This window comes from Solanum stenotomum, chromosome 6 (genome assembly GCF_019186545.1).
Source record: "Solanum stenotomum isolate F172 chromosome 6, ASM1918654v1, whole genome shotgun sequence".
Lineage (NCBI taxonomy): Eukaryota > Viridiplantae > Streptophyta > Magnoliopsida > Solanales > Solanaceae > Solanum > Solanum stenotomum.
In genome coordinates, this window is record NC_064287.1 from 11,697,425 (window position 1) to 11,725,236 (window position 27,812).

General features: G+C 37.9%; 1 pseudogene; it reads left to right on the plus strand.

Moving 5' to 3' along the window:
* The first annotated feature begins 37 nt into the window (after positions 1 to 37).
* Positions 38 to 24,865, plus strand: LOC125868488 (serine/threonine-protein kinase BLUS1-like; annotated as a pseudogene).
* Positions 24,866 to 27,812: the final 2,947 nt, after the last annotated feature.

Here is a 27,812-nt window from a genome sequence, read left to right on the forward strand (position 1 = left end):
GTACTCGGGATTGACAGTTTTAGTTGCGTTAGTGACGATGATTTTAGAGGAGACAATGTGGTGCCGTCAAGATGACCATAGAGGTGATGGCCATGAAGTAGCATGGCAATCTGGGCTGTCCAAACTATAAAGTTGTGGATGCTAGACAGTTTAATAGGAAGTTGAGAGGCTGGGTTAAATTGAATCAGGTGTTTAACGACAGAGGGAGCATAAACATTCGCAACTAGTGTGGAGGAAGCCATTGATGAGAACGAAAAAAAATTACTCGTTAGAGTATTTATTGCGCTGATACCATATAAAGACAGAGAAATAAAGTAGAAGAAAGTATGTTTTTTTGATGCGACTCTTGTAGAGTTTTAATACAGATGGAATAAACAAAATCAGCCTAAACTAACTCCTAGAATGCAGGAACAAACAACTAATACAACTAACACCTGAATAAATTGAACAAACCTAATCGTAATCAAACTGTGCACAGTAAAACAATGTTACAACACTAGTAAAACACTAATGCTAATGCGCTATTACAAAGCAGTAGACAACAATTTCCTTATTTGCCAACACCATTTTTCAATCAAATTATACCCAAATTATACCATTTCCTTAAAGGATGTCTCCGTTGCATTCTGTCAACTCAATTTCATAATGGATTACCGGAGGATTGTATTGCTATTGCTCATAAACAAGCGCTTCTAGGTTTGTTTGACCTTCATAATTCGGGTCTTGTTCATAAGTGTTTCAGTGCTGAGAATATATACGTTAATTTCAAACAAAGACCTATTTGGAATGTCGAAATAAAATTGTGATTTGCAGCAACGATTTACGATTCAGAGTTAGAATCTCATTCTCCTGTTAGCATTCTACCAAGAAATCCTGGTGGACTTTCGGTAATACACAATTTTTTAGTTAAATTAAGGTGTTGAAATTGTGTTATTAGTAGATAATTTACTTGTGATTTTTGAATTTCCAACAGAATCCAGAACTATGCCAGTTGTACAAATGGGCTGCTGCGCCAGAGGTATTCTATTCAAAATGTGTTGAGGATCAAAGTCAAGCTCAACCATCTCAATTTCTATATAATGATTCCTACAATATTCATTCCGACATCTGGTTAGTCAATGTAGTAGCATTGGAATTAGCGTATAGAAATTTAAGAATAAGCAGTCACGAAGATTTTGTGGCGATGATCAAGAGGATAAAGAGGTCGAGGAGATTGCCAGATAAGTTGGAAGATATGCTTGAGGAGATTAATATAGAAGAGAAGGGAAAGAGAAAATGAAGAAAGTTGTGGTATATTTTAACGACAAGCTGAAGTATGTGTAAGGTGAAAGAAAGTTTTCTAAAGAGTTTTTGGGTATAGCAAGAGTTAATGAGAAATGGAGGGAAGATGAAAAGAGGAATTGGAAAATATTCTCTTATGCTTTAAGAAAAGACATTTCTCCCTTATTGGTGGTGGAAAGAAAAATAGAAGTATTTAAATAGAGAAAAACTTCTATTAATTGTTAAAAGGGTTGGAAAGAAGGACCCCCCTCGCGCTGTCGTCGTCCTCGCTCACTCGGGTTCGGCTTTGGAAAATGATCGAGAGATTATTTTTGCACAAATTTTGTTTTAATTATTTAGTTAATTATTTATTTAATTAATTAAATTAAATTAAATTGCCAAAACGTTTCAATTATTTAGTTAATTAACCGAAACCTTCCGACGCGACTCGGATCCACGAGACCCGTTTTATTTAAAATGCTTTCCCGTTTTATTTGAATTTCCCGTCGTTGAAGATAACTATTCTGAAAGGTAGTAACTTTCAGGAACAACCATGAGCGTTTGGAAGATTGCAAACTTTCATAAATGGTCGTGTGGTTTCTGAAAGGTTGCAATCTTTTGGAACTAGTTCCTCTTGGCTATAAATATTCGTAATTCTTCAGACATTTTACTTATGAAAATTCCTGATTTCTTCTTCTTCTTCTGCACAAATTTTCTTCGTGTAATTTACTGTCGTTGGGTGGCTCGCTGACACCAGTGTTTTGGGTATCAATACACTGGTGATTGAGATCATTCTGTCCTAGGAGGACATATTCCAAATCAAACCTTGGATACTAGAGGGGAATAATTTCCTCATGGGGACACTGTGCATTCAGTAGGCTTGATCTTCTTTCCATTTTGTATTTCCAGATTCTAGTATGTTTTTACAGATTTTAGTTTTGTGAATTAATTTATGTTCTTCACTAGTTCATTAAACTTTGGTAACTTCGTATTTCTGAAAAGTTTGTTGTAATCAATAGTACTGGTTTAGACACAGATTGCAAACAATCTTAAGGAGATTATTTTATATTTTAATCGGAAAAGGGCCTAAAATACCCTCGAAGTATTGGAAATGGTACACAATTACTCCCCATCCACCTATTGTCCCCCAAATACCCTTCCCATCCACCTTTGGGTCCAAATTTACCCCTTCATTAACAGAGTACAATTTAAAATAATTAAATAATATTTTTAATTACGTGGCACTCTGATTGGAAAGTTGCTTCCGATGAATCCAAAATTTTCCGGATGTGAAACCCAGTTCGCTGCTAAGAAAAAGTTCTACATTGTGCTGCATCCTTTTTTAAGTCATCCGCACATGTGGTTTGTTTTGAGAATTCATCCTTTTGGATGCTCTCGACAAAGACTAAGATAAAACTCATTAGAATAAAAATGCAATTCAAATGAAGAGACAGTGCCTTTTACCGTGTTGACACATAATTTCTCTCCTTGAATATTGATGTCAACTACATCAGGTTCGACGTAAAGCAAATAAAGCTTATGTCTCATATTTGCAGTATAATCTTCAATGTACTCTTTCTTTGATGTTGAAGTAATAAAATAGGCTGATGTAGTATGTTGATAGCTCTCTTGATGTTGTTGTTGATGGCTTTCTTGATATTGTCCTTGCAATAGAAATAATGACGATAACTTTATCGCGATGCATGACTCTTTCTCTTGTGATGCATGAATCTTTCTAATGCGACGTATGAGTTTTCTCTTGCAATGCATGGTTTCCTTCTCTTTCAATGCATGACTTCTTTCTCTTGCTATGCATGACTTCCTTCTCTTGCTATGCATGACTTCTCTGTGATGTATGACTTTCTCCTCTTGCTATGCATGACTTCTTTCTCTCGCTATGCACGATTTCCTTTTCTTGCTATGCATAACTTCTTTCTCTTGCTATGCATGATTTCCTTCTCTTGCTATGCATGACTTCTTTTTCTTGCTATGCATGATTTCCTTCTCTTGTTATACATGACTTCTCTGCGATGTATGACTTTCTCCTCTTGCTAGGCATGACCTCTTTCTCTCGCTATGCATGACTCTTTCTCTGAAGATGTCATCCTCGGTACCGAACGAAGATATTGCTTCACTGGACAACATAGGTCATCTTCTGGGTATCTTTTGGGTGGCGGTATCGTCCTAATCGACAATACAAATAAAAAATGAACCTCAGAGTGATGGTATCATCTCATTTGACAATACGATATAAATGACTCTCCGAGTAGGATATTATCATATCTGATAATATAATGTAAATAAACGCCCTCTAGGTATCTTTAGTTTCTAGAAATTAATAATGTTGCTCTCTTTGTGGTTTTCATTTGTTCCATCTCTGAATATAGTCGCGATGTTCATTATGGACCTTGCTTTGCTGAGAATTTAAATAAACTAATGTTACCCACATTCCTAACTCTTTAGCATAAGAAGTGTAAAATTTTCCTGCATCTACAGAAAAATTGTTAGTTTTAAGTGAACTTATCTGTGTCGATCTCTTCGATTGTCTGTTCCTTGTCTGGCTATCTCCGGTTGATTTCTCCGATCTCCCGCCTCTTGATAGATAAGACAAAATATTTTTATGTGAAATAATTGAAACATGAAAGGAAAGTTTTAGGGAAAATAGGTTTTTTTCAAAAAAGTAATATTAGGAAAAGGTCACTGCCAAGTGTCATGTCACGTCGAACTTTTAGTGAACGCCTTTGAAGTTGATGCTTCGAGGTCTATCTGATTACTTGATGGGAAGTATTCAAAGTTTTTCTAAACTTCTGATGAACTTTATTGAAATTTTGAGGTCCTCCTCAAAAATTTATGTCCCAGTTAATTGTCTTGGCGCATACCGAACCGTTAATGATTAAATGATGAAATTTTTGAGATCATCTCAAAAATTCTGTCCCACTTGCAAATCTCGATGTTGCTTCAGTCTCGACTTGTTGGAGAGATCTTCTTCTTGAGAATTTTTGAGTCCCTCTCAAAAATTTTGTCCCAGTTTCTATAATAAAGGAAAATAGAAATCTTACGGGAGATATGACCGAGCCGTTGTGACGCCTACGTATCCCGTTGAGATAGGAATCAGGTCAAATATAGTTCCCCCCTCGAGGATTAATCAAAATAAGAAAAATTACAAAGAAACCAACTGAGGCCGATATAGGCCACCTACGTATCTCATTCTTGAGAATTCAGTTCGAACGTAGTTCAAGTACAAAGAAATATTAAAAAGAGATAAAGGGGTGACCGAGGCCGACATAGGCCGCCTACGTATCTCATTTTTGAGAATTCAGGTCAGATGTAGTTCATTACAAGAGGGATGAAATTTCAGACAAAGCGGTTACAAGCAAATAGAACGATTACAAGGAAATGACAGAAATATAAACTGAAACTTCACACATAATATCTCTTGACAACATCTGTGTTGATCGGTTTGGGCCATTCGGTGCTATCCATCTCCGACAGGATCAAAGCGCCTCCATATAACACTTTGCGAAGCATGTAAGGTCCTTGACAGTTTGGTGCAAATTTCCCTTTGTACTCATCCTGATGAGGGAAAATGCGCTTGAGAACTAGCTAACCAATTTCGAACATTCTGGCTCTTACTTTTTTATGGAAAACACGAATCATTCTCTGTCGATACCGTTGACCATGGCAAACTGCAACCATTCTCTTCTCATTAATCAATTTCAACTGATGAATTCGCTGCGAACCCATTCAACATCACTCAATTCATCTTCTTGGATAATTCTCAATGAAGGTATTTCAACTTCTGTAAGTATGACTGCTTGTGTTCCATATACTAGCATATATGGAGTAGCTCCAACTGATGTTCTGACAGTCGTTCGGTAACCCAACAAAGTATACGGCAGTATCTCATGCCAACCTCTGTGATTATCAATCATTTCCCTCAAAATCTTCTTTATGTTCTTATTGGCGGCTTTTACAGCTCCATTCATTTGGGGACGGTAGGCAGTTGAGTTCCGGTGAGTAATCTTGAATTGTTCACATATCTCGTTCATCAAGTGGCTGTTGAGATTCGCTCCATTATCAGTAATGATGGATTCTGGCACTCCAAACCTACATTGTTGCGAACAAAATCAGCTACAACCTTCTTGGTCACCGACTTATACGAAGCTTCTTCCACCCACTTGGTGAAGTAGTCAATGGCAACCAAAATGAATCTGTGTCCGTTAAAGGCGGTTGGCTAAGTTGGACCAATGACATCCATGCCCCAAGCTACAAAAGGCCAAGGTGAACTTATAGCATTAAGTTCATGGGGCGGCACTCGAAGCAAATCTCCATGCACCTGACATTTATGACACTTCTGCACAAACTTACAACAATTATGCTCCATAGTCATCCAAAAATAGCTGTCTCGAAGGATCTTCCTCGCCAAAGTGAGTCTATTCATGTGAGTACCACAGACTCCGACATGTATTTGTTCCAGAAGCTTTGCAGCTTCACTAGCATCAACACATCTGAGAAGACCGAAATCCGGAGTCCTCCTATAGAGTATTTCCCCACTTAGAAAGAAATTGAGGTCCATACGGCGTATCAACTTCTTCTGATTGAATGTCGCATTCTCAGGATAAATTTCGGTCTCCAAGTACTTCTTGATATCAAAATACCAAGGCAAACCATCTGGTTCCGCTTCAACATGTGAACAATGGATGGGCTGCTCTTTTACCTCTATATCCACTGGATCAATATAACTTGTATGCGGATGCTTAATCATTAATGTGATGGTGGCAAGAGCATCAGCCAACTCATTCAGTGTCCTGGGAGTGTGCCTGAACTCAATCTTGGGAACTATCTTACACAACTTTTGTATATATCGCATATACGGTGTGATCTTTGGGTTTCTTCACGATCCATTTTCCTTGAACTTGATGTATCAGCAAGTCTGAGTCTCCAAAAATCAGAAGCTCATGAACATTCATGTCGATGGCCATCTTCAAACCAATGATACAAGCCTCGTATTTTACCATGTTGTTCGTATAATCAAATCGGAATTTAGCCGCCATAGGATAGTCCTGACCAAATTTGACATTAAGACTGCTTTAATACCTCTTCATTGGTAGCTCGCTGCTCCATCAAAGAACACTCTCCAACCAGGGTATGCTTCAGAAATATCTTCACCCACAAATGAAACTTCCTCGACGGGAAAATAAGTCTTGAGCGGTTCATACTCCTCATCAACTAGATTATCCGCAAGATGATCAGCCAAGACTTTTGCTTTTATCGCCTTTTGAGTCACATACACAATGTCAAATTCACTCAAAAGCATTTGCCACTTAGCCAACTTCCCGGTCGGCATTGCTTTTTGGAAAATATACTTCAATGGGTCCATCTTGGAGATAAGGTATGTGGTATAAGAAGACAAATAATGTCTTAATTTTTGAGCAATCCAAGTCAAAGCACAACATATCCTCTCCAATAGAGTGTAACGAGCCTCATATGGAGTGAATTTTTTACTCAAGTAATAGATGGCTCGCTATTTCTTCCCCGTTTCATCATGTTGACCAAGCACGCATCCAAATGCATTATCTGAGGCAGACAAATACAACAACAGTGGACTTCTTTCCTGTGGAGGAACTAATACCGGTGGATTGGATAAATAGTTCTTGATGGTATTGAAAGCAGTTTGACATTCTCCGGTCCACTTGGTCAAGGCATCGTTTTTCAACAACTTAAAGATGGGCTCACACACCATGATGGATTGAGCTATGAACCGGCTGATGTAATTCAACCTTCCCGAGAAACTTATCACCTCTTTCTTAGTCTTTGAAGGAGGTAACTGTTGAATCGATTTGATATTGGAAGGGTCAAAGCTCAATTCCCCTTCTACTGACTATAATTGCCAATAACTTGCCAGCTGGCACTCCAAAAGCACAGTTGGCGGGATTTAACTTCAAATTATATCAACGTAGACGATCAAATAATTTCCTCAAATGAGTCACATGATCCAAACTCTCGCGTGACTTAATTATGACATCATCTACATACACCTCGATCTCCTTGTGAATCATATCATGAAAAATGGTTTTCATAGCCCTCATATAAGTAGCACCCGCGTTCTTGAGGTGAAAAGGCATCACCTAATAATGATATACACCCAAGGGTGTAATGAAAGCTATCTTTTTTGCATCTTCATCATCCATCAGGATCTAGTTATAACCTGCGTAACAATCCACAAATGACTGCATCTCATGCTTACCGCAGTTATCAATGAGAATGTGAATGTTTGGCAATGGAAAGTTGTCTTTTGGGCTTGCTTTGTTGAGATCTCTATAGTCAACACAAATTCTGATCTTTCCGTCTTTCTTGGCAACTAGAACAACATTGGCTAACCAAGTCGGATATTGCGTCACTTCCACTACTTGAGACTCGATCGGTTTGGTAATCTCCTCTTTGATCTTCAAACTCAACTCAGGCTTAAACTTCCAAGTCTTTTGTTTTACTAGACTGAATTCTAGATTAATCGGTAACTTGTAGGACACCATATTCATACTCAGGCCCGGCATATCTTTGTAAGACCAGGCAAATACATCAATGTATTCTATAAGCAAACGGACAAGGTCCCTTCTTTGAGCTTCAGTCAGATGGACGCTTATTCTTACTTCTTTAAAACACTCTTCATCTCCAAGATTCACTGTCTTTGTTTCTTCCAAATTCGGTTTGTGCTGATTCTTAAATTGTTGAAACTCTTCAGCAACAAGTTCGGGTGCCTCATTTTTCTTCTTCATATCCCTCGTACTCATCATCACCTGCCTCATTTTGTTCACTCGGTTCATGACATGACATGACATTGACAGGTTTTAAATTATTATTACTAAAATCATAAACGAACAAAGTTAAAAAATTAAAATATAGACAGATAAGCAAACAAATTTTCGATAAAAGACACTTTCATTTAAATTGAAAAACAAGCACAAACTATAGCCAATGCTAAGGGCCATTTTGCCTTTTTAAACATCACAAGGGAATTTAAAAACTTCAAACAAGTAAAAATTACATAAAGGGCGAGTCTCAAGACTACCACCGATTTTAAAAACAAACATAAACACATGTCTTTTCTACCAAGATGCACGGGAAATTAGGAGTAGTGTGGAGGTCCAATTTTATAATTGCTCCTCAAGTTCTGCATCACGGATACCTAATGTCCCAGCCTCTTCCTCCATGACCGCATCAATCTTCTCAAAAAGGCCCCAGATTCCTTCCCTGAGACCATCATCATTGACATATTCTTGCACCGGGAATGACTGGTACAAATGAGGAATTTGCCTGGCTAATGCTTGTAACACTCTTGTTCTTCACCTCTGCTTCATCATCTGTGGGGACATACCCCAAACCAAACTTCGCTCCTTTGGCAGGGATATGAATAGGCTTGATAATTCCTTGAAAATGCTTCCCCAATCCAAAACCTGGTTCGAAATCGCTTTGGAGCATAACAATAGCAATCATCTTGTACACAGAAGGCATAGGAGGTTATGGAGCCAAGTCAACACTGGTGGCATTTACCAGCTCCACCGTATAGAAATCACAACCTCGAGAGATATCATCAACGATCAGTGCATAGCCATTGGAATGTCTCCCTTCACCATAAATGACCAACTCCTGGTTCTTTCAAACAAATTTCATTAGTTGGTGAAGGGTAGATGGCACAGCCCTAGCCATATGGATAAATGATCTTCCCAGAAGTAAATTGTAACTGGTATTGATATCCAACACCTGGAACTCCACGTTAAATTCCGCAGGACCCACCTGAATATCCAAGTTTACCGCACCCAATGTGTCTCTTTGCACTCCATCAAAAGCCCTCACCTTGACTTGGGTCTGGTCAAGCTTTCCCAAGTCAAATTTCAGCTGCCTCAGAGTCGAAAGTGGGCAACTTTTAAGACCGGATCCATCATCGACCAAAACGTGATTAATTATCTTGTCACGACACATAATGGTGACGTGCAAAGCTTTATTTACCTTTAAAGGGCAGCTCTTCATCACAAAAACTGATTCGGTGTCCTCGAACAACTTGGTTTATCTTGGCTACCAGATTATCACTATTAGTACCCACGGGTACGTAAGTGTCATCCAAAGCCTTCATCAACGCTTGCCTATGCAGTTGTGAATTCATCAACAAAGCCCATACAGAAATCTGACCGGTTTTTTTTCTAGATGCTTCACGATCGAGTAATCTTTTAGTTGCATCTTTCTCCAAAATTCTTCTTCTTCAGCTTCACTAATTGGCCTTTTACGCTAATCCTTTTTCTGCATTCTTGGGCTAACTCTTCTGGTGTGTAGCATCTACCAGATCTGGTCATACCCTTGGTAACAGCCGTTTCAATCACAAACTTTGGTCGGTCAAGAGTTTCTCGTGGCACCAAGGCAACAACCTTCTCGGGTGTCAGAATCACAAACTTCTTTTCCAGTTCATCATGAGCGATCGGAACTATTGCCTTTGTCACGCACCAATCATCATATGTCTCTAACATATTGATAGTGACGCCTCCATGATTTGGCAAAAGGTTACTGTTGACATTCGACACGACTGTCTGGAGAGAGACCACTTTCTGGCCAATCAGGTCTTGGATCTTATGCTTTAGGTTGATACAGTCCTCGGTATCATGCCTAACACCGTAAGAGTGATATGTGTACCTTTGATCAGGTCTGTAAAACTTTGAACTAGTGTCAACCGGCTTGGTCTTCACTGGATGAATATATCCTGCCGCAGTTAATCGCTCGAACAACTTTGTTCGGCTTTCAATGAGCGGAGTGAAAATTCTAGCGGGCTTCTTCTCAAATCTAGGACGGGGGAAATCATAATTGCCTTGTTGAGGATGAGGCATTTGATGATAATTTGGAGTGTTTGGACGGGGGGCTTGATATCTGGGACATGAGTTGGTTTGGTAATTTGGATGTGGAGCTTGGTAGTTCGAGGGGGTGTTTTGGTAAAGTGGAGCTGGGGTTTGGTACACTGGGGGAGGAGTTTGGTAATTTGCCTGAACGTTGACACAGTTGGGGGCGGCGTTTCGGTAGTGATCAGATGGAGTCTAGTAAACTGGAGGGGGAGTTTGGTAGATAGGAGGGGGAGTTTGGTAGCTAGGAGGAGGGGTATTTTGATAACTGGGGGAGGGGCATTTTGGTAATCATTCGGTGCGTAACAAATCGGGTACGAACTCTGTGAAGGTCGGGAATGACCTTGGTATGATGAGGATTTCCTTGGGGTCTTCTTCCCCTCATAAGAGATAGAAGACACGTCTTCTCTTTTCTTCTGCAACAAACCCGAGGATTCGGGCGAGGCAACAACACGGGCAATCTTTCCGGTCCTTAATCCCTCTTCGATAGGCTCACCTACTTTGACTATCTCAGCAAAATTTGCTCCAACGAGCAACATAATTCTATCATAATATTCGAGCTCTTGAACCCGTACAAATACTTCGACAATTTCCTTCTCAGACATAGGAGGCCGACCTCTAGCTGCCTCATTTCTACATCTGTATGCAAATTCTCTATAACTTTCATTTGATTTCGCTTCATTTTTTCTAAGGAATAACGATCGGGAATGATCTCCACATTGTAGGCGAATCGTTCGATAAAGTCCTTAGCCATAGTATTCTTGTTAGGCCATTGTCTCGTTTCATGAGATGTAAACCATTCCAGAGCCGTTCCACTCAGAATTCGGCTAAAAAGCCATATTAGTAAAGCTTCATCTCTTCCAACTCCCATGAGCTGGTCATAGTAGGCCCTCATGTGCGCTAAGGGGTTCCCTATTCCTCTGGAAACGTAGAATTTTGGCACCTTGAATCCATCTAGGACGTCTAAATTCAGATGGATATACAAATCCTCATAACTCAAACCAATGACTTCAAGAATACACTGTAACTCTTTTATGGCCTTTCGGATCTCTTCCAATGTCTAGCTTGGCGGCCTCTTCCTTTGACCTTCACTATCTCTCTCGCTCCTCATAGTGGTCGAGCTCAGAACCATTAGCGTCATGCTCATTGGGGATCGGGATTTGGAAAGTGGCCCTTTGAGGTAGGGGTGGAGCAATGGAGGGACTCTGGGCATTTTGAGTGGCTTGGTAGTTTTGAGGGAAAGTCTGGGGTTGGTATGTTGATTTTGATGATGGAGGGAAGTTTGCAGGTTGTCAACGTTTTGGTTTTGAGGGGTTGGACAAGCTTGGAGGTTGGTATTTTGAGGAGGGAGTGGCGCTTGGGGGTTGGTATTTTGAGGATGGGGTGGTGTCTGATAAGAGGCAAAGGCATAATGGGGATTTCGGGCGGTTAGATCAATGATTGAGGGGTTATGAGCAGGACTGGAGGGTAGGCTTTGTGCCTGTTCCACACTTGAAGGAGGAAAGTGAAATGGAGGCCTTCTATCTGCTGGAGCATTGAAAGCAAAAGCTAGATTAGGTAATTCTTGCCTTCTTTGCATTTCCACCCGCATCTCAGCGATCTGTTACATCAACTGTACGATTAACTCGTTCTGATCGGCGATGACGAGATTAGCCACAACAACATATGTTAAGTCAGTATCCTCAACGTTATCGCCCATTGTTGACTTGCCCTTCCGAGAACCTTGATTGGGGAAGGAATTTGTAGGGCCTTTTGATCTTGTAAAATAGGGGTGTTCAGCCAGTTTATCAACATCGATCAGTTCTAACTACCTGTAAAGGAAAACAACTCAAAGGCAAATCTGTTAATTTTGATTCAGGACAAATAATGCTAAGTATCACATAGAGGGCATATAAACACATAAGAGTTGCTTTGTTTGAGAACATGTTAACCCACGATTAATGAGGACTGATGATTTTTTTTGAACAAGCAGGAATTTGCTCATTTTATTTCGAGGCTAGTGACTCAGAAAGGTCAAATTGCGTTGAGCTAAGGTCTTCTTGCTGCATCTCCCGGCATCTGTAGATGTGAATTTAACGTTTCCTTGTAGAATGAAAGGGGGGAAAGAAAATTTTAAAGATAGGGGCCGTGCCTTGAAAGGCTGCCTACGTATCTCGCAAGGAGAATTCAGTCCCTACATAGTTCGAATACAAAAGAAAATTCTCATTTTCATTCACTCATTTGATTGATTACAAGGAAAGTGAAAGGAAAACGTGCAATAAAGCTCCTAAAAGATAAAATGTCCCTCTATCCAAGCCATTCTTCTTCCAATTATCGCATTAATCACGGGGGGTAAACTCATATGCTTCGAGGGTAATTTTCTCATTCCCTTCATTCCACCGTCCCTAGAAAGGAGGCCTATAGACAATTTCCTCCTCGGTATCTTCTTTAGTAGCTCCAGGGTAAGTGTCTTCGGGACCACTATTGGCTTCTTGATTGAAGAAAGAGCATTTTCTGTGTATCTTCTGAAGCCTCATGGTTATATCATTGTTGAAGACATCATGTTCCTTCCGCATAACAACCGTCTCCTCGTTCATGATAGCATATCTTGCCATCTTAGCCGCTAACTCCGCGTCTAGTGCTGCACTTTTGGCTTGCGCAGCTGCGGTGGCTAGTTCTACTTCTATTCTTCTTTCTCCCATTTCTTGAATCTCTTGTTTGAATCAGCGCAGTTTCATTCTTAAATTCTCCTCAGTCGTCTCCACCTCAACATTCTTGCCTTTTTCCATCTTAGCAGTAATTTTACCTTTCATAAGATAATAGAGTAATGTTTTAGGATTTGGTAGTAGGATTTTATTTCTGGCTGAGAAACTCAAGACTCATGGAATTTTGGTCGGACATTTTGGTAGTGACTTATATCTGGCATTGTGGAGATTTTCAGAATTTTTTTGAAAAGGAGTGGGCTAAAACTGTCGTCATTCAAAGCAACATATCACATAAACAGTTTAAAGCACACAAACATATATCGTGCACCCTAAACAAGTAGGGGGCCCTTTTGTGCCAAGGGTAGGCCTAGCGTATTTGAAAGATGTATGTGTAGAATTGAACCATTTTGTTACCCCAAAGAAAATTTTGCATATAAAATGATGTTCAAGAAGTGAAAATAAGCAGGGGAAGTAGGGAATAGATGGGAAACACAAAAGAAAAAGTCCCACGTAGGGGTCATTTGAAAAGAGTACCAAAATACAAGAAAGGCAAGCCCACACAGGAGCAGATAACAACAAATACACAGAAAAACCCACGCAGGGGCAAAATCTACTAGGAGGTTCCTGACGGCCCCGCTTCTATTCTGCTTCTCTTATTTTGTGTCATGAGATCCTGAAGCCTATATTGAATCATTAGTAAGTATCAGTCGCTCCGACGACCTTTCTCTTCCCATTCTTCGAAACACATTCCACTTCTCTTATCACCAATCCATATGTTGAGCTCTCTCAAATCACTTATCAAGCTTTCTAATTCTCGATTTACACTCTCAAGGGCGTATTTATCCTCCTATTTCTTTCGAAGAAATTCATTGTGCGTTTCCTGAGCTTCCCTTTTAACCTCTCTTAACTCTAGCAAAGCTTTGGACTCTTTGTCCTCCACACTACGGTAAATGTTCGAAATTGAGAAGGAGATACCTTGTATATTGCCTTCCAACCAAGCTTTGTAGGTTTCATTGTACCCCGCATTAAATCGATCTGGGCAATGGTGTCCTTTTTCATTCGTACAACTTTTTTACATTCTCTTAGTATCTCTGAAGCCTTATGCACTCTATTGTCCCCGATGTCGCACACATAAATACGATAGTATGCATTTGGAGGCATAGTTTGTCTTCTTCCGAACTGTCTCAGGACCCGGATGGGTGCATACGGGCGGATACCTAGAATACCTAGTAGAGGAAGCACAAGTTGCCTGTTGCCCTGCACTATGACATCTTTCGAGATGAAACGGTAGAACATCTACTGAATATCTTCTTCTCTTAACTCGGAGAAATTCTGAGCCCATCTTTCCCTGGTTTTCCTTTTTTCCAAATCTGCCCAGAACAACATATCATTCAAACTCTTAAGAGCATTATTCTCATCGAGGGTATGGAGCTCTTAAGTCCCGTGTCCCTTCGCCAAGTGACTCATTATCCACCATTAGAGGGGGAGTTTACAACCTTGAAAGTAACGATGCTCTTCCTTGCATTTTCCCAAAGCACGGTATATGTCGGATAGAATGATAGGTGTGACAGGATAATACTTCGCTTGCACTTGGTTTTCATACCCATGGAACAGAGTGTTCGCGAGCATAATTATTTGGGTGTTGATGTTGAAGCTCGGGCATTGGGGAAAAACCATAGTACCTAACAATGCAATAGAAAGTTTCAGGGGTTTGATCGCATCCCATTCTCTAAAACTGACTCTGAACTCTCGGTTATATTTTGCGTAGAAGCTTGCCTACCCAAATCTATTACACAAATCTCTGAAAAAATGCTTGATCCTTCGGCCCAGTGAGCGCAATCTTTTCTTAATCCAAGCCATTTTGTAATTTCTTCGACAGTAGGCTTGTTAGGGATTAGGATGTCCTCATGTTTTCATACTCTTTTTTCAAGTCCTGTACCTACTGTGTCTATGTCATCACCAATCTTCCTAATTGTCGGAGTGATTTCCATGGTTCCAAACCAAAACACCAGTTTTTCATTGTCCCAGTAGCCGGTAAGGATTTCAATCAGTTCAAGCCACCCAACCATGTTGATGAGTTCTGTTAGGGCCCCTACATATTTGTTAAGGTCCCTTCTGTGATACGTGTTAAATACGTTGTGCCATAACTTGAGCATGTCTGGAGCCTTTACAACCATGTCGAACTTGGGAAATCGATTCATACCTACAAAATAGAACCCGATTAAGATCCCCCCCCCCCCAAAAAAAAATAGGTAACAATCAGGTTTCCACACATACATCTTTCAAATGTCAAAAAATATGACATGTCGTTAGGTCGTGGACCTTGGACATGATTTTTGGCAGTTGTACTAATAAACTTAATACGCCTTGGGTATTAAGCCGTTTTAGGCTAATGCTTAGATTTGGATTATGTTTCACTCTACTCTAGGTTGACTAGAATTGGTTTAGAAATGACGGTTACCCGAATTGGATAAACTACTGGATGAAGATTAATAAACGACGTTGGATGACACAAGCCAACTATTCATTTATCACTTCCAAGAAATTCAACTTGTGTTTTTTTCTGAAGGACAGCCATGGTAAGCCACGTAACCGCCTTTTTTCTAATGCAATCTATTTGCCGTTTGGCGATATCGGATGCCATGAATGTCACAATTAATATAAGATACGATAATTTAAACAAGTAAACAGTTAAACACATAGCCAAATAATTAATCTTAAGATTAGAACCATTCAAGTCCCCAGCAGAGTCGTCATTCTATTTTTTTTAAAAAAAAATATAAATTTAGACTGGTTTAGAGTCGCCACTTAATTTTTATAGGGAAATTAAGAAAACTGAATTTTTCCAAAAGATTAAAAACAAAAAATATAATGAAAAATAATTAAGGGATTCAGGGTTCGTATTAGTGTTTTAGGAAGGGTTTTAAAAACATCTAGATCACTCGCTAATGCGGTTATCCGTCAATTAATCATTTGGCTAAAAATTAACTTAATTTGAATTGAGCAATCTTTATAATTACAACCATTTTAAAAGGGAAGAAAGGGGGGAAATATGATAATACTATCTAGGTGAGATAATTTGTAAAATTTATTCTTTAAGTCTTATTAAACGATGACTGATTTAGTTAAATTGTTAAATCAAGATGGGCGTCTTTCGGGGATTTAAATTTTTTGACCTTAAGAGTAGCGGCAAATATTAACAAACACACAAACACAACAAAATAAAGAGGGAAAGAGACTTAGGCCCAAATTTGTTTTTTCAATCTGCTTGGACCAATACTTGGGCCCATTTGAGTCACCTGCACCTGTCCTCGTCTAACATAAAATAAAATATTATTTGAGCCTTAGGCCATATTTTTCACCTGTCCTAAATTCTAGCAAGACAATAGATAAGTGGGCCTAGGGCCAAAAGTAACAAAATACAATTTTGAAATTAAGAGTGGGCCTTTGGCCCAATGTTTTCAATTCTCCGATCTGCTTCAATATTTTTTCAACTCCGGGACCTGTACGTCGATTTTCAATGGCCGGTTGACTCGAAAAGGATTGTTAGGCCTCCATGGCCCAATGACAAAATGCAAGGGAAGGAAAGAAGTCCATGAGGACTTAGGTAAATTTCATGCAAAACAAAATTATAAGAATTAGCATTTCATGAAATGATAAAAATAAAATAAAAAAATAAAATAATGCCCCCACTAATTTCCATTGACAACACAAGACTTAAACAAACGTTAAAGGGATAATGACACTAATTTATCATTCTTCGAACAGGAAATGACAAACCGTAAAGGGAACAGGGAAAAAGAAAGAAAACTAATATTCTCATACATGGCAAACACAAGGATGCTTTGAATATAATTTGCAAGGATAAAGGGAAAAGAGATTACATGGGCAAGGGATGTACTTTGGAGATAAGCCAATTGACTAAACTTTCCTTTATGCATAAATAAGCTACTGGAAAACCATCCTTTAATAAAATTTTGACATAAAAAAAATAAAGTTTTGACATTAGAAAAAAAGTAGATGTTTTAAAGGAAACCAAAATCTTCTAGCAAACGAAACACTTCAAATGCTTGAATACCAAGATGACACTTGCCTCCACATGATACACCCTTCCACTTTCCTTGTACTCCATATGTCTTTCCATATCCTAGAAACCTAAAATTCCCTTCCAAAATTCAGAAATACTCAAAACCCTCTTTTCTCCTCTCTCAAAAATACTTCAAATGCTTAAAACCTTTGTTCCTACTGGAGAATTTTCAATTAAGAATTTTTGAGTGTGAAGAGGGACCAGGTCCAATAAGAAAAAAGAAGGTGTAAAAGATGATAATAAAAATGAAAAGGTTGATAGTCTGAGAACTCAAAGTATGTTAAATAGGAGGGTGTCTGACTAAAAAATAAATGGAAATGAATACAAATATATGAAATGGTTCCTCAATTATTGATCTATTCATCTCGGAGGCCTTGAGTAGGTTTAATCTTACTAATCTTTTGTCATGAGAAACTCAGGATTGATATGGAAGATATGACAGTTGCTCCTGCTAACAGGGATACTAAATAGTTTATTTAAAGGCTTAGCTTCTGGAGGAACAATCAGAGGGACCAGGTTGAAAACAAAATGACAGCAAAGCATGCTGAAATTTAAGAGAAGCATCTAAAAAAACCATGCTAAGGGATATGTTCTACTAATTCTATTCTTATCCCTTGCTCCTAAGTCATCCCTTTTCTCCCTAAATTCCCATGTCAGTCTTCATTACTCTTTTCTATCGAAACTCAATGAGTATTTCCTTGGTTCTCATTCATAAAAATATTTGCAATGCTTTGATTGCTGATCTTTTATTTATGAATGAAAAATGTCTTGTTTCTACTGACTTGTCTCATTACTTCATGCATTTTTACTCATGCTCAATGTTGCCCAAGTGGCCATGAACTTGCTTGAACTACATTTCTGGCAACTTGGTTTAATGGTTTAACCCCTTTTTCTGATGTCAAAAGGGGGAAGATTGTTAGGGTATGAGATCAATGAATGATCGTAATCAATGATGACATGGTCTTGCCGATAGGGGGAAGAAGTGCTACTTAAAGAGGGCATGCTCATGCCGATAGGGGGAAGAAGTTGAAAAAGTTTGTCATCATAAAAAAGGGGGAAAATGTTATTTTGTATTCGATGTGAAGTTTTGATGATTTGACAAACTTTGGGAATGATGCAAAATGGGGACCAATCCAGTTACCTGAAGAGGCATACTGATAAGGGGAACTAGTGAAAGGGGGAAGAATGTGAATAAGTCTGTTATCATCAAAAAGGAGGAAAATTTTACTTTGAAGCCGATGTTAAGTTTTGATGATTTAACAAACTTAGGGATCGACCAAGGGACCAGATCTAGGAAAGGGTCTTTTGGTATTGGGACTGATGAAAGGGAAATGAATGAATAAACTCAGCATGAGAAATATTTGTGTGTCTTCATCAAAAAGGGGGAAAATGTTATATTCTAGTGTTTTGATGATCCTCACAAATATAGGGACCCGGTCCTTGGCAGAGTACTTCCGTCCAGATTCAAAGTGGTGCACAGCTGTAAAGTTAACTTTACATCTGTCATGTCAGGTTGGTTGGTGAGATGTGTAGCGTACTTCACCAATAGGAAGGGTGGACAGAGTTGTTTGTTTAATTGTCAAAACCCTTGTTGGTAACGAGTATATACAACAATAAACAAACAACTTAAATCATTTAAGAAGAGAGAAAGCTAGCAAGTCTTTTTCAAGAACTCAAGCAGCAAAGAACACAACAAGGGACCTGGTCCCGAAAAGTCTACGTATGAGAAAAGGACGAAAAGACAGTTGTCAAAAGGTTGCCAACTCTGATATGGTTGGTGCACAACCTTTCATGACATCAGGCTTTCAGCTAATGGCCTTGTCCCAAGGGTTTGTGTCCATTTTGATATAGTCTCTTCTCCAAAAACACAAACTCAAGATTTGTCAAACAAAAGACTTACATTTTCTCTGAAAATTCATAAGCTTGAAAATAAGGTCATGTTCAAGGAAGAAAAATACTCATGTTCAACAAAAGGATCTGACAGAGTGCTGAAGCATCTTTGTTAAGTTTGAGTTTTGTGTCTATCATTTTATAAGATTTTGCAACTTGAAAAATATCAAGAACACTTGCAATGACCTACTTTCAAGAAGAATCATCCTCAAGACAGGGACCTGATAAAGGTGAAAGTTGTCTAGTTGTCTTAAGATTATATCTTTCGTGCTTACAGTGTAAATCTATTCCTAATCTATAAAGGATTCATATATTATTTTGTGTTTGTAAAAGTCAAAATCGGTTAGAGTTAACTGATTTAGTGGTCAGTGTTGTATCTGCTTAGTAAAATTCTAAGTCATCTAGGAGCTAGTTGATTTAGTGGGCAGTGTCGTATCTTCTTAGTTGAATTCTAAGTTGTCTAGGGGTGATAGCTTAGTGGGAAGTGTGGTATCTGGTTAGGCTCAGTAAGTAATAGAGTTATTACTTAGTTGTGAGATTAATAACTTCTTCTCACTTTGGTTGTAACTGTGTTTCACTTTTTCTTAAAGATATTAGTGAAAACAATTGAAAATCATGTGGGACAGGTTTTGGTTTTACTCCCTTGAGTAAGGAGGTTTCCACGTAAACTGCTGGTGTTGTTCTCCATTTGTTGTTTACATTTTATTATTGTTCTTGCTGAGTCAAGGAACCTGGTCCATTGACTGATAATGGATGCACACAGTCCAACAACTACATTCTGAGTGCTTTAGATGATGACATGTATAATGTCTATAGTGCAATGACAACTTCGAATGAATTGTGGAATTCACTTGACAAGAAATATAAGACAGAAGATGCATGCTTGAAAAGTTTTGTGGTCGCAAAGTTTTTAGACTATAAAATGTTAGATAGTAAAACAGTTGGATCATAAGTGTAGGAACTTCAACTTATTTTCCATGATCTAATTGTTGAGGACATGGTAGTTAATGAAGCGTTTCAAGTGGTGCAATGATTGAGAAGTTACCTCCATCGTCGAACGGCTTCAAGAATTATCTAAAACACAAACATAAGGAAATGAACCTTGAAGATCTTGTGATTCGGCTCAAGATTGAGGAAGATAACAAGACCGCCGAAAATAAATCTCGAAAGAGTACGACAATAATTGGAGTTAATATTATTGAAGAAGCTCCTACCAAAGGCAAAAAGAGAAAGAAGTCCAACAGATAGAAGTCAGAACAGGCCAAAAAGAAATTCAAGGGCAACTGTTACAACTGTGGTAAGGCTGGTCACAAGTCTTCTGTTTGTGATGCACCAAGAAAGGACAAGGACAAAGACAAAGAAAAAGGAAAATGTCAAGAAAACATCATGGAATAGATAGAAGATACAGATGAACTTAGTGCAATGATCTCGGTGTGTAACTTAGTTGGAGATCCCTAGGAGTTCTTTCTCGACTCAGGTGCCACTCGATATATTTGCTATGCGAAAGAAGCCTTTGCAACGTACACTCATGTTGAGTTCGATGAAGATTTGTTCATAAGGAACACATCAACAACAAGGATTATCGGAACTGGGAATGTTGAAAATGATATCCGACAAATTGTTGACTTTGAACAACGTTCTGCACGTTCCTACTATTAGGAAGAATTTAGTTTCTGCTGCACTGCTCGTTAAGAATGAGATTAAGTGTGTCCTAGTTAGTGACAAAGTTGTAATAAGTGAGATTTTCTTAGGAAATGGCTACCTCACTGAGGGCATCTTCAAACCGAATGTAATGTGTATTGATAGTATTGATAAGAATTTTGCTTTTGTTTACTTATTGGAGTCAACTGATTTATGGCATGCCCATTTGGGACATGTAAATTACAAAGCCTTGCGAAAATTGATCACTTTAGAAGTTTTGCCTGATTTCAAATGTGATAAATCTAAATGTGAAATTTGTGTGGAAAGTAAGTTTGTTAAACATCCTTATAAGTCTGTTGACAAGAATTCAAAACCTTTAGACTTAATTCACACAGATATATGTGATATGAAGTCAATACCATCTCGTGCTGGAAAAAAGTATTTTATAACTTTTATTAACGATTGAACTCGATTTTGTTATGTATATTTGCTTAATAGTAAATATGTAGCAATTGATGCATTTAAGCAATACAAAAATGTAGTGGAAAATCAAATAAATCTAAAGATAAAAATGATTCGGAGTGATAGGGTGGATAATACGAATCTTCTTTTTAAATGATATGTTTGAAATATGGTATTATTCAGCAAACTACTGCACCTTATACACCACAGTCAAATGGTTTGGCAGAACGGAAGAACATAACATTAAAGGAAATGATGAATGTCTTTCACCGTGAAACCTGTGAGGGAAGCCATCCTTACGGCTAACAAGATACTCAATAGGGTAACCGTAGCAAAAAACAATCAATTCCATATGAGTTATGGAAAGGAAGGAAACCTAACTTGAGATATTTCAAAGTGTGGGGGTGTCTAGCCAAGGTAGAGGTCCATTTACCCAAGAGGGTGAAAATTGGATCCAAAACAGTGGATTATGTATTTCTTGGTTATGCTTCGACCCAAAGTTCAAAAATCTGATAATCCTGAAATTCATGTGAATACGGTAACTGAGTCAGATAACACTAGGTTCTTTGAACACATTTATCCGTATAAAACTGAATGTGAGTCGACAAGTGAAAGACCTATACGACCACATGAAGAATCAACGGAAAATACACTACGTAGTGAGAATCCTAGGCGTAGTAATCGCTAATGGAAATCCACTTCTTTCGAACCAGATTTTGTGGCATTCTTGCTTGAAAATGAGCCTCAAACATTTAAAGCAACTATGTCTTCGTCTGAGTCAATTTATTGGAAAGAAGCAACCAATAGTGAGATCGAATCAATTTTAAGTAACAATACTTGGGAATTGGCTAATCTTCCTCCAGGAAATAAACCTTTAGGAATAAAGTGGATCTTTAAAAGGAAAATGAAAGTCAATGGGACTATTGACAAATATAAGGCTAGACTTATAGTCAAAGGATACAAACAAAAAGAAGGTCTGGACTACTTTGATACATACTCTCCAGTAACAAGGATAACATTAATTAGGATGTTAATAGAACTAGCGACAATGCATGATCTTAAAATCCACCAAATGGATGTAAAGACATCCTTCTTAAATGGAGAGTTGGAGGAAGAAATTTGCATGGTACTACCTGAAGGGTTTGTAGTTCTAGGTAAAGAACATAAAGTTTGTAGGATTGGGAAGTCACTTTATGGGCTCAAGCAAGCACCCAAACAATGGCATGCTAAATTTGACCAAACAATGTTGGCAAATGGATTCAAGATTAATGAATGTGATAAGTGTGTTTACATTAAAAATGTTGACATGTAATAATGAGTAAATATATTGACGATATAAATGCTACTAAGCGCATGCTATCCAACAAGTTCAATATGAAGAACTTAGGAGCTGTTGATTTGATCTTAGGGATCAAGATTCTCAAAACTCCTCAAGTACTAGCTTTATCTCAATCTTATTATATTGAAAGAGTATTGGATAAGTTCAAGTACTTGAATTTCAACGTTGTCAAAACTCCAATTGATTCAAGCATTACATTTCAAAAGAATGAAAGTGAAAGTGACTCTCAATTGGAATATGCTAGAGTGTTGGGAAGTTTGATGTATATTATGAATTGTACGCGACCAGATATAGCATGTGTTATTAGCAAACTAAGTCGGTTCACTAGTAATCCTAATCAAAATTCACTAGATGGCAATGAAACGTGTGTTGGGGTATCTGAAACATACACAACACTATGCTTTGCATTTTAATAAATCTCCTGCCGTGATTGAAGAATATAGTGATGCAAATTGGATCACCAGGTCAAATTAAGTAAAATCCACAAGTGGTTATGTGTTTACACTTGGTGGAGGAGAAGTCTCTTGGAAATTGTTGAAACAGACATGTATCACTCGCTCTACAATGAAATCTGAAATTATTGCTTTAGATAAGGCCAGTGAAGAAGCTGAATGACTCATAAATTTCTTAGAGGATATTCCATTCTGGCCCAAACCTGTGGGACCTATTTTCATACATTTTGATAGTCAAGCAACAACAGGTAGGGCAGGGAGCATCATGTACAATGGGAAGTCTCGTCATATACGACGGAGACATAACACCGTAAGACAACTGCTCTGTAGTGGAATTATCATAATTGACTATGTGAAGTCAAGCGATAATGTGTCAGATCAACTAACGAAAGACCTAGTAAGAGAGGTAGTTGAAAGATCATCTAAGGTAATGGGTTTACGGCTTAGGACATGTCATCATGGCGGTAACTCTATCTAACAAGCTGGAGATCCCAAGAGCTAGATTCAAGGAGAAAAACAAAGTTGTGACTGACGGTTCGACATTGTCAATCAACTCAATCCATTATCATGATGAAGACAATGTTCAGGAATGAAATTAAAACATTAAGGCTTGTTAATGAAGTTAATAAATGATTTTCTAAGTTTGGCAGATTTGACCTAATAGTGTATCTACGAGATGACACGGTTAGAAATCACCTATGTGAGTGTGAAGTTTAAGTTGCTTCAAAGACAATTTTTTGTCAAAAGCCTATTATCTATACACTCATAAAACTAGGAGGTGTTCATGGCTGAAATGAACACAACCGTAAGAACCATAAACGTTAAAGGGTTAATTGTGTAACATATGGTTGTCTAGGTATACACCAAAGCTCGACGGTTCAAAGATATCGCATCTACCGATTGACTTAGTATATCCGACATATGTTCACTACGGAAACTCCAAGGGAAAACCTACTTATCCAGATACAATTAATCCTTGCTTATAAAGTACACACTCGTCCATGCATTCCTTTATGTTATGACCATTCCTCATTAATTTGGGGGATTGTTGGGTATAGAAAGAGTTCATGGGAAATGGAGGGAAGATGAAGAGATAAATTGGAAAAGATTCTCTTATGCTTTAAGAAAAGGCATTTCTCCCTCATTCATGGTGGAAAGAAAAATAGAAGTGTTTAAATATAGAAACACTTCTATTAGTTGTTAAAAGGGTTCGAAAGAGGGACCCCCCTCGCACCGTCGTCGTCGCTCGCTCGGCTTGGCTTCGGCTTTGGAAAATGATCGATCGAGAGATTATTTTTGGACAATGTTTGTTTTAATTATTTAGTTAATTATTTATTTAATCAATTAAATTAAATTAAATGGCCAAAGCGTTTCAATTATTTAGTTAATTAACCAAAACGTTCTAACCCGACTCGGATCCTCGAGACCCATTTTATTTAAAATACTTTCCCGTTTTATTTGAATTTTCCGCCATTGGAGATGACTGTTTTGAAAGGTTGCAACTTTCAGGAACAACCATGACCGTTTGAAAGGTTGCAAACTTTCATAAATGGTTGTGTGGTTTCTGAAAGGTTGCAACCTTTCGGAATTAGTTCCTCTTGGCTATAAATACCCGTAATTCTATAGACTTTTTACTTACAAAAATTTCTGATTTCTTCTTCTTTTTCTGCACAAATTTTCTTCGTGTACGTTACTGTCGTTGAGTGGCTCGCTAACACCAACGCTTTGGGTATCAATACACTGGTGATTGAGATTCTATCCTAGGAGGACATATTCCAAATTAAACCTCGGATACTAGAGGGGAGTAATTTACTTATGGGGACAGTGTGCATTCAGTAGGCTTGATATTCTTTCCATTCTGTTTTTCCAGATTCTGGTACGTTTTCACAGAATTTAGTTTTGTGTATTAATTTATGATCTTCACTGGTTCATTAAACTTTGGTAATTTCGTATTTCTGCAAAGTTTATTGTAATCAATAGTACTGTTTTAGACACAGATTGCAAAATAAGAGTTTGACAAGTTGGTTTTGGATTGTGTTTCTAGCAAAGAATCAAAGAGGCCAATAGTCGAAGATCTACTGCAGAGACTATTTTTTTGGTATGCTAAGAACTTGGAATGGTTTCAATGTCGCGTGTTGTATGCAAAGAATCCAACGTCTTATTGCTGATGTCTGATGATGAACAATTTATGAAAGATCAAGATCATCTATACAAGTATAAATCAATGTAAATATGTTACCCATTCATAGCTAGATTCAATTTTTACATCAGAGAAAGGTCATATTGTTACATAGAAATATTGGTTCATAATATTGATAGAAATGTCATACTGTAGTAGTTCATGTTTTTAGACACTTTATTGCTGAAAAGGGAATTACATTTCTTCTCTTGGTTCTATATTATTCCATGGTAAAGATAATTATATTAGAATTGTAGTATCAAAAACATTTTAAAAAAGAATAGAAACAATGTCAAGGCTAAGTGGAATGCCATACTGGCATTGTTATCTGGAAAATGGTAAACTTAAATTTGTAAGAGGTCAAGGACACACATTATCAATTTAGTGTGCGATGTTGCTTATTATAATTGAAAATTGTGCAATCAATAAGTAAAGAATTAAAGTATGAGTAAAGGATCTCTGTGTATGAAGCTTTCATGCTTTAATGCCATCGTAAACGTTGGATCCGGGGATGGGAATTGTTGTTCGGAGAAGTCCAGGAATGCTAAGACTCAACATCAACAAAGCAAAGAAAATTTGGAGCTTAAAAATAAAAGTGTTTCTATTGGATTTCCTTAGGATCAAAATGTTCTGTACAAATGGATGAAGTATACTATTTATACATTACATAAAGAAGACATCAACTAATGAGAAAGTTTTACCCAAGCCCTAAAGTACTGAGACTAATATTTAAATAGGGCAACATTCTTCTCCGAATACCCTTTTCCCTAATAATTCGTAACTTTCTTCTAGTGTGAGCAATCGAAGAAAAATAGTACCAAGTTAACAACATTCCATAGGTAGCGATTTCTTACATTCCATAGGTAGCGATTTCTTTCTATCAAAAGCTGAAGAAGAAGATTGCAAAGTTAACAACACGCCATGGTTAGCGACTCAAGAACTAGTGGAGATAAGGGGCTTATAAGTTATACCCTGCCCCTAAAATTGATTTGGAAAACCCGTGGCAGATCAAGAAACAAAATTATTGTAGGAATGATGTTGATTCCATTTTTCAAGACATTTGAGTACATTCTCCCATACTGGACTTTGGACATGGAAAAGTTTGGAGAACGAGTGCAAGGTGTGTGTTGACGTATGTGATGTAACTGAGGAGAATGTCCCTAAGAAGCCTCAAATGTCTCAGGCAAGAATTTACATCACCAACCTTGTATACCTTTAATGAGAAGAGGTGTTTAACATAAAGATTTTCTTTACTGGATAGAATAGGACAAAATTTTCATCCGAATGGAGATGCTGATCATAATGGATGGTCATTGCTCGTGGCTCGTGGCAATGGTTGAAAATGCCAAAAGCTTTTAATGAATTCCAGATTCTCAGTTTCTCTTAGAATTTTGATTGTATATAAGCAGAAATCATCACTACTAATCCTGAATAGAGTGCAGTATTGGGACATGTTTGAATAGAGGAATGTGATTTCTAAATTTATTAAATCGACTATTCGAATCCTTGCACTTATTATATAAGAAATTTGTTTCCACATAATACAAGTTTAATGATTTGTGGTAACTGAAGAATACATATTCGACGCCAACAGTCACAAGCTTTCAGTCCAAGTGTTTTGTAACTGCTGCTTGGAGTGCCTTCTTTCTTTCTCCTCGGGAGGACTATCTTTCAATATTAGACGGGTGCGCTTGGAACCTTTTGGTTTGGGAGAAAAATCTACCCGTGGAAGCTTGATACGCTCAAATTACACCTCCCTACAAAAGTATAAGCGATCGTTATCAAGTAAAGAACCCAACTTGTAGGTTGGGGTCGAGGAAAATGGTTTAGACTTTTCATTAACCAACAATTATATTCAATTAGTCAAATTACTTCCAGAAACAGGAAATTAAAAGGGGGGTTTTGTTTGTGTGAAACATATAGTAAGAATTTAATAAGTAATCAGTATTCAAAACTCAATTTTGGTTGTTATCAAGATGAGAGAAATAACTAGGGTATATGTGTTCCCCACAAGCTCATAACGCAGTAATCCTAGTAATAGCAATCTTTTCCTAGTGTATTACATGCAACGTGATAAGTTAGGTATTTCTAAATCCTTGGTCCGGCATCTAGAGAATTTCACCCCACACCTTGGTCCGGCTACATGTGTATAATTTACTAACCCTTACCTCTACTTCATATTAGACATCATAATCGATGTTCGGCTTAGTTATTACTTCGCACCAATCGACACTAGCCTATTAGATAGTATCACACTAAATCTATGTTGATAATTCTTTTCTCGTTAATTACCTCCTTGATCCGGCAAGTAGTAACAAGGCAAGTTCTAACGTTGGCCACCGTTAAAAAGACTTCTAAACGAAAAAATTATCAATGCATGCAAAACACTATTCAAGATTTGCTTATTTACTATTCATACTTTGTTAATCGCTCATGGTTCCCACAACCCTAGTTGTGGATTTAGTTACCCATATTAGTAAGAACACAATTCATAGTTTTAGATGACTAAATCATGAACTTACCTAAAGAGAAAACTAAACCCAGAAATTCAACTTGAATTGCAAAGCCAAAATCTTCAAAACGAACTTAGGAAATCAATAATTGCTAGGTTTTCGAATTAATCTCACAAGTCACAAAGTAAAACAAGAATAATAATGTCTAACTCCTAAAAACGAGGTTTACATGCCCTATTTATAGAAAACAAATCCTAAATTAAAAGGGAAACAAATTAAGGAAAGTTTGTTCAGGCACGCGTCTTCATTCCATGAGACTGACTTATGGACCGTCAATGGATCTACGGTCCGTAAGTCCCTTCCGTCAGCCAAGACTTAGAAAATATTTCGGCTTCCAAAATTCAGCTTCTCTGAAGCAAACGACAGACTTGCAGTACGGACCGTAGATCGATCTACGGTCGGTCAATCCCCTCCGTAGCTCCA